This window comes from Astatotilapia calliptera, chromosome 11, assembly GCF_964374335.1.
Source record: "Astatotilapia calliptera chromosome 11, fAstCal68.1, whole genome shotgun sequence".
Lineage (NCBI taxonomy): Eukaryota > Metazoa > Chordata > Actinopteri > Cichliformes > Cichlidae > Astatotilapia > Astatotilapia calliptera.
The window spans coordinates 10,020,412-10,027,191 of NC_137432.1; positions in this window are offsets into that span (position 1 = coordinate 10,020,412).

The following is a 6,780-nucleotide window of genomic DNA, read 5'->3' on the forward strand; positions in this document are numbered from 1 at the left end:
ATGCTTGTTCAGTCTCTTTCAAATTGTCAAAATGTACCGGCATGAACTTTAATATTTTACATGTTAAGTGGCCTGTAGAGGCTGAGATGTGGCTTCCGGTATTTTGCTGTTTCTCGGGGCTTAAGTTCAGTGCTGATGTGTTTCCACTTTGGCACTGTGTTAGCACACATGAATGCTCCACAACAGCTAACTGCCAAAACTTCAGGTTTTATTTTGTTCTGTTTTTCTTAGAGGTGTTCAAACATGCCATGTGTCGTTGTTAATTTCAGGTTAAAAAACTCCTTTTAAGATTATTTGTATTGTGTCCTGATTCATATAAGGTTAGAATTTAAAGAGGTTGTACTAATTTTTCTTTTACCATGACTGTACTAATTGTACCTATGTGTATCAAGTTATTCGTTGTACATTTATCACCCCTGCTTTCAATACATTAATGCATACAAAATACCTTGAAATAAAAAATATATCCAAGAATATAAAAACATCTAGTAAATAATTTATTTCCTCAAAATTAACCATAAGTATTTGCTGTGTAGTGTTTTTCTAGTATTTTTATTGTATGTTTTTTGCTTTCTGAGAGTGGAAATAATGAAGCAGAAAAATTCATTGGAACAGTTTAATTAGCTTTTTGACACAGAGCGCCAAAGAGTGTGAGTACTGCCTTAATTAAATAAAGGTTATCTGTGTTATAGTGTGAGAAATAAGGAGCCTTTGAATATTACTTAGAAAGGAAAGAAAAGAGGAGAAGAAAAAAACCCCAATGCTTCAGTGGTTGCTCAGGTTAATGAGCAGAATGGCTTTCAGGCATGACTACAGTGTTTTCAAGTGAATTGTCTCCTGTCCTCCACTTCTCTTCTCACAGGATGAGCTCAGGACAAGTCACAGCAAGCAGAACTGGTAGCTGCCTGCCAAATGCTTCTTGGGCTGTGGCTGCAAGCTCTGTGAATTTGGCTAGCAACTCTGGCAAGAAGTCACCTTTGGCTCACACAGAATTTCCTATTTCAAACGTATTTTAACAACTTAATGGTGGAGAAGTGAAATCAATATATGTGACACTGTTTTTAATTGCTACGATTGACTATAAATACAGATTCTTTTTCTTGTGAAATTGCAACATGCAGTGTATTAATATCAGTCTGTGTTGTTTTTCCATTTCTGGAATTGGACATTCAAAGAACCTAAGCATCTGCAGCCACACTAGAAGTTCTTTTGGGCTGTTTGATGATGCACAGTGAGGATAGTGAATATCATCATTATTAACTAGCACTTAGCATGCGCTAGGACTTGACTTTATGCTAATTGCTACCATGGCTAAAGCTTTGAACTGAGGAGCTCATGTGTGCATGCATGAGATACCTCAGCTCATAAGCACTCAAACAGCCACCTTTGCCCAGAGTTTTCAAATAAATAACTTTAAGAGTTAATGACCTCTATCTCTGAGCTGCACCATGAAGTGCTGCTTTGTGACCTTAAGAGCTGTCGGGTTAGCGGCACTGAGAATGGCAGGCTTGGTAGCAGATGACAAGATTGCTAACAACTGTGGCTAGTGGACTAATCAGTAGGCTGTGGTCACTTCTGTCTCCTGCTGCCCTCATATTAACCTGCTGCTTGTCATTAACACAGCGCTCAAGAGCAATGTGTGTGTCCGGCATTCACACGTCTGCGTGTGCGCAAGCTTGGCCTTGAATGTGTCAGCTCTATTTGAACTTGTCCTGGTGTTTAGCTTAAGCCTATAAGACTAACAAATTAGGCTCTTCTGCTGGTTTAAATGCAGCTTTGTGTGTGTGTGTGTGTGTGTGTGTGTGTGTGTGTGTGTGTGTGTGTGTGTGTGTGTGTGTGTGTGTGTGTGTGTGTGTGTGTGATACAATGAGTTGTTTTGTCTCACTGGGGTAGAGAACAAAGACTCAATGCCTCAGGTTATCTCTGCATCTTAAACATGTCAACCAGCGGGCTTCAGGTGTGTGTTTGTGTGAAATGGAAAGAGAGCACTAAGTGGAGGAAGTGGTTGTTTAAATTTGAGAATGAATGTTGTTGAAATTATGCATTGTGCGAGCGTGTGACCTGACATGCAGAATCTAATGAGCATTACTTCTTGTTGCAGCTTTTGAACTGCAAAAAGGTTGTGCTTTTATTTAGGGATGTTTTCAAGAAACCAGCTTTTTCTTCTTTCTTTCTTTTTTTGTTTTTGTTTTTGTAAAGAAGGGCGTGAGTAAATTCGTGGCTCTCATACTCACTGCTGATTGATGCCACACAATGAACATTCGTCTTTCACACACGTCGAGCTTTAAACATGTGCTGATTCACGCAAATGAGGGGGTTCGTGTTTCCTGGGGAAAATCCTCCACAGCACTGGAAGCAAGGTTTTCTCTGTTTGTCTAAACAACAATGGCAGCTTGCTCCTAATAATTACAGTAAGATAAAGGAACTGCGAAAGACCGTGGTGTACCTTGATCAGTTTTTATTACAATACGTTGACCAGGTGTAAACAGGAGGTCTTAAACACCAGCCGAGTGACCAAAGGAATCGTCAAAAGAAAACAGCTGTTATGGGGATTACAAACCTTGGAGGTTAAGTGTGCCTTATGAACACTTTTATTTTATAAAAGAAACTGTTTTTAGTGTGAATAACACTATGACATATTACATCTCTCACATACCATCTGAATGCACTTATTATTTGTGTATAATGTTTCATGTATAAAATGTTTCATTATATTTATATAATGAAACATTTCTTGCAGTGCTGCAGTCTCCCAGGCTCTGTCCTTATCACAAGGTAGAGTACATGCAGTTTTTACAGATATCAATAGCTGTTTTGTGACTTTAAAAACTTTATGAAGCATCACAGTTGGACCATATGGCACCGAGCTAAATGACCTGCAGATCAACTTCACCACGTGAGTGATTTATTTATTCAACAAAGCCCCAGTCGGGATGGACAGTGATGGCGGAGGAGACAGAAGGAGGATGAAAAGATCAGTAAGGGAGGTGAAAAGGGAGGAAAAAATGGAAAGGACAATGAGGGAGGCAAAAAAAAGGAGATGATAAAAAGGTGAATAAAGAGAGGACATCAAGAGGGGTGAATAGGAGGAAAGGGACCTGCGGTGAGGACAGTGCTGTGGTTCATACATCGGGCAGGTCTTCAGGTCCGTTGGCCTGTAAGTCAGTAGAGCAGAGCTGTCAGTCAGATCCCACTAAGGACTCAGAATATAAAGTGACATCAATAAGGATTACACATCACAGCCAAGCTGGATTTATCTGGTTTTAGTGCCTCTTTATCTGGTAAATAAACCAGTTTGTCAAATTCCTTTTCCATGCTAAATTATTCACAAGAGTAACAGAGACATGGTGAATGGACTGGTTGTTGTATAGTGTTTTTTAACTCAGCTTGAGTAACCACAGTGGTTTATACTACAATCCTCATTCACACACAGGTTCATGCAAGCACTTTTTCCCCTTAAGCATAAATATATGAATATATAATGAATATATTGTGGAATTTTTAGTTATAGAAATACTACTGATTTATTATGCTTATGTCTTAACCTCAATCCCTGAATATGACAGCAGACACTGTGGCGCAGTGTCTACACGCGCTGCATTTATCTGCTGTGTGGTCTTCTACAAACAGAAAACATGAAGGGAGAGGGGACAGCAGAAGGACAGGAAGGGAGGACGGGAGAGAGGGATGTGGACGCAGAATCCTTATCCACCTGATTATAGTGTTTATGACATCTGGACAGTACTTTGGCGCTAAAACGTGCATGTCTGTGCTAAGAGTATTTATGTGCCCCAGGGACACACCTGAAGTGTAGCTGTTCAGCGTTTCAACTCAGCCACTGGCACATTTCACCTGTCTCAGTTTCCCATGACTCCCATTCTTCCGCCCTCAGGGCAAATTTCCTCAGTTTCTTCAAGAGCAGCAGAGCTGAGTGCATAAACAGGATTTCAAAGTGCGCTCAAGTCTTTCTCTCAGCCTGATGGAGGAACCCGTGGTGCTGGCTAATCCATTATAATGCTCATTTAGTTTGAAAGAATAGTTTGTTGAAGAACACAAAATGTTCTCATCATATAATGCTGTTTTGCCAGGTGCTGCTAATTCTCACTTTTGAGCTGAGTGCCTTTACTTTCACTCACTGATTAGGTCTAGGCCCTGAAAACTGTTTGGTTAGGTTTTGGTAAAGGTCATGGTTTCAGGAAACATCCTGAACCCTGCAAAATGACAGGTGGGGATGACTACTCCGTCTTACTTTTGCCATAATCCTGTGCATCATGCTCAAAGGACACCTTGAATGCATAAATGTTGATAAATGTGACCCACCACAGACTTTGACAAAACAACATTAGTCAGCAACATTAGTCGTGCATCAATATTCACATTTCGCAGCAAGAAAGTCGAAACTAAAGGATTCATTTCAAAATGTCACCTAATTGTGTCACATTTTGGACAGCATTGTGTAAACTGGCAAAAAATTTGCAGTCATCTATCTGAAACCAGGTTTTTCAAGTGCTTGAGAGTCTGCATCAAGCACCATAGGCTGTATATAAAAGGAATGTATGTAGGTGTGAAGATGTCACCCACTGGACACAGCATGTCTTTTATCCTGTCTTCCTTCTCTCACCCCAACCGGTCGCAGCAGATGGCCGCCCCTCCCTGAGCCTGGTTCTGCTGGAGGTTTCTTCCTGTTAAAAGGGAGTTTTTCCTTCCCACTGTCGCCAAAGTGCTTGCTCATAGGGGGTCATATGATTGTTGGGTTTTTCTCTGTATCTATGAAGCGCCTTGAGGCGACTTTTGTTGTGATTTGGCGCTATATAAATAAAATTGAATTGAATTGAATTGGATTTAGACGCTGCACTCTGAAGCCTCTGTTTTTGACCACAGCGATGCTGGTTCACTGGACCATAGATGTTACCATAGATGGACTACATGTCCAGGGCTGGTTAGGGCTTTTTCCCTCATGTTTTCTTTCTCTCTCTTAACTATCCACTCTTCTCCTTTCCCCTGCGTGCCCTCAGGTGGAGTTGGGAAGCCCCACCCTGCAAGTGAAGCCTGTTGCCTTTCCACTCTGCACCTGTGTGCTGTCAGCTCATTACCTTCCTATACTTAAGGACCAGCTCGAGCCCACTCTGGTAATCAGGCTCTCTGATGTTTGTTGAAGCTCCCTGTGAATTCTCCTCACAAATGCCTCATTCCCCTCTGCTTCCTAATGACTCTCAGTTGGCTGAAGGAGCTCTTTCACCAGAAATCGTCTGCTATCCCGAGCTGGTTAGTTTCTGTGAAAGGATTAATCTAGTTAAAGCTCACCTGTCCGCCTTCCACTGCCTTACCTTCTAGAAAACCCCAGCCTGCAACTCTGTCCTGAACACTGGAACAAGAATTTTTTTAAAGCGCTCCCATTCAGTGAACTGTTACTCACCAGTGATTTCCCCGCTTCACACTCTTTCCCTGCTGTTAAATAAACGTAAAAAAAACAAAACAACAACAACTGTATGAAACAAGAGGGTGTAGTGCTGTGCTATCTGCTAAGCTGGAAGGCCAGTCATAAACCATACAGTTGGAATTCACAGAATCGCTACAAATTAGTAATTAGTAATTAGTTCCAAGTAACAGGCTAAAATACTTGAATTGCACTCAACAAAACTGAAGCACAAACTTCTTGGAAGGTCAGTACCTTACAGTAAACCATAATATTAGTCATATAATGGCTTAACTAATGCTTCAAATGGCACCAACAGTTCATAGTTGAGAGTTCAGACATTGGCTCTCTTCCACAGCATGTCTATTGTCCTGTCTTCCTCCCCTCACCGCCCCTCCTGAGCCTGGTTCTGCCAGAGGTTTCTTCTTGTTAAAAGGGAGTTTTTCCCTCCAATTGTCACCAAGAGCTTGCTCAAAGGGGGTTATCTGACTGCTGGAACTTTTCTCTGTATGATAATTTGTATGATTGTAGGGTGTTTACCTTGGTGCTATAAAATAAAATAAAATTGAACTGAATTGAATTTATAGAGGCCAAAACTATTTTTGTACCATGCTTGTAAACTTGCTTGAAATAAATAACACTAGGGGGTTTAACATGGAAGTCTATAGAGAATGACTTTTGTAGTCGGCCTCAAGTGGCCATCAGAGGAACTACAAGATTTGACATTTCAAAGTTGGATCCAATTTTGGACAACTAATCCCAATAGCTAGCTGACTGAATAATAATACATTACAAACTTGAAATTAAGCCAACACCCAGAGGTTTGAGAGACGCCGTCTTAGGTTAGGAACAATTAAGAATCTTATAATTAGATTAAGCCAACATTGTGCACTTATTTGTTTGAAAATGTTTTGTACTAGATACAAATTTCTGACACAGAAGAACTTGAGCTCATATTTGAATTTGAATTTCAAAATATTTCGTTTTATTTCAGGCAGAAGTTTAATTGAATTGGGTAAATTGCGGAGACAGGATTGTTCTACCGGGGAACAGAAAAACAGTCATGAAAGATTTCAAGTGATTTCCAAGCTTTGTTCATAAACCCAGAGCTGAACATTTAGGCTTATGGATGCAATAAAGTGAAACTGTGAAGCTAAAATGTTCCATATGGTTCCTGTCAGATTCTTTCTTTTAAACTCCAGTTTTGAGCTGAGGTGAAAACCTGTGTCATTGTGCCTTCAACATCAAAGCTGGCAGCGCAGCAGGGCATGGCCAGACACCTGCTCTGAGCGCACAGAGCCTTTTTCAGAAAGAAGAAGAAAAAAGACCGCGCACATACAATAACCGTGTGGGTCCTTTAAAGC